The 1,761-nt window shown below is 47.1% G+C and overlaps 1 pseudogene; it reads right to left on the bottom strand.

The window, feature by feature from the left end:
• Window positions 1-475: 475 nt before the first annotated feature.
• On the bottom strand, window positions 476-1,497 carry LOC102260623 (annotated as a pseudogene).
• Window positions 1,498-1,761: the final 264 nt, after the last annotated feature.

Below are 1,761 nucleotides of genomic sequence, written 5' to 3'. Positions count from 1 at the left end.
TTTAAAAAAATCTCTCAGTGTGTACCTGTTGTCTTTCAAAGTAGAATGTTTTATTCAAGATTTTCTGCAATCTAATCTTTAACTCTTAGCTTTCTAATGTTAACACCATCATAAAAAATTTTTATACTTTTCCATGTTATTGCTTCACAGTTCTCTAAATTTCCCCTTAAAAAGAATTCCATTCTATACACTCTTCAAGATCCAGCTCAAATTAATTAAACTTAGATGTAGTTATATATCTTACTATACAAATTGTTCAAATCCTACATTGGCCATGAAGTTTTCCTTGATTAACTCAGCCAAACACGAACCCTAATCTCCAGGGCTTAATCCAGTGGTCTAGCATATACACTTAGTACAGTATATACTTTTAACTTCTTTAATAGTTCTTTTTTTTTTAAAAGAATGTTTTTATTAATTTCTGAGAAAGGAAGGGAGAGAGGGAAAGATAGAAACATTTCTTTTTTTTAGACTTAAAAAAAAAGTTTATTAGTGAAAGGGGCTGTGGGGTGGTGGGCTGGATGCTACGGCAGCTGCCCCACCTTGTCCTCCTGCTGCATCTGCGCGATCAGCTGCTTGGCGCATGCGCATCATGAGGAGGCTTTCGTAGTCCCTCTCGGACACCACCGAGCCCTGTGACTGTCCTGCGTGGCTGGGGCCATCCTTGCCCTGGGGCCGTCCCTCCAACCAGGAAATCTTCAGAGGATTATCAACCAGGCCCACTTCATTCTGGACAGCCAGCTCCGCAGCCTTGATGGTCGCAAACTCCACCACGGCGGTGCCTGCCTTCTTGCTGGAAAGTACCAGGTTGAGCACCTCTCCGTACTTTTGAAGAAGCTGCAGGAGGACATCTCTGGAGTAGCCGCCTTTTGAACCGTCCTCTCTGCACTTCCATTTTAGCTTTAGCTTGGGAGTTCCTTTGCCTTCAGGATGTTCTGCCGTTCCTTTCAACCTCTGCTCCCCTTCCTGGCGTATCAGCTCCTGCATCAGCCTCTGCAGTTTTTCCAGCTGCCGGGAACCCTCTTCTAGCAGGCGTTGGATCTTCTGCTCTAGTGTCCTGGTGCTCCGGCTCTCCTCCTCCTCCTCCTCCTCCTCGTCCTGGGCCTGGGCCTGGGCCTGAGCCTGCCGCTCCCGGGCCTCCAGGTCAAGCTTCATTTTCTGCCTTCTCTCATCTAGTTTCTGGGTCCTCTCTGCTGCCTGCTTCTTGGCTTTCCTGATCTTGTCATACGTGGCCCTGGCTGCAGCATCAGTCAGTACCTCCAAGGCCTGAGAAAGCTGGTGGAAGAGTTCAGCTGCTCTGGGATTATCTGGATTTTTGTCTGGATGGCAGGAGAGGGCCTTCCGCCTATAGGCCTTCTTCACCTCTTTGTCCGACGCGTTCTCCTCAATGCCTAGCAGCGTGTACAGGTCCATCTGTAAGAGCTCCTTGGCCACCGACATGGTTTCAACCCTGACCAGATTTGTACTACAACTCCCAAGATGTTGGGGTCCAGCCCCAGTAGGTCCAGGGGTTCCCAAAGGTGTGGACGGAGTTGGCGAAGGAGGAATGACATGGAGGCAGCATTCAGTTGATCAGCAGTCTAGCCAGGTTCTCTAGCCAGGTTCTGTCTTTATTCTCCTGTTACATCTTTATTTATACCAGTTGATTTTAATCCTATCCATTCTATTCCAAAGGTTAGGGCGTTTGTTATCTCCATTCCAAGGTCACTACTCTATTGTTCTGTTAAGCTACAAGGAAGTAACTGAAGGAGATTATCCTAA

The sequence above is a fragment of the Myotis brandtii genome, unplaced genomic scaffold (assembly GCF_000412655.1).
Source record: "Myotis brandtii unplaced genomic scaffold, ASM41265v1 scaffold237, whole genome shotgun sequence".
In the NCBI taxonomy this organism is placed as follows: Eukaryota; Metazoa; Chordata; class Mammalia; order Chiroptera; family Vespertilionidae; genus Myotis; species Myotis brandtii.
Note: the sequence above shows the minus strand (reverse complement) of the source record. Positions and strands in the feature narration are given on the sequence as shown.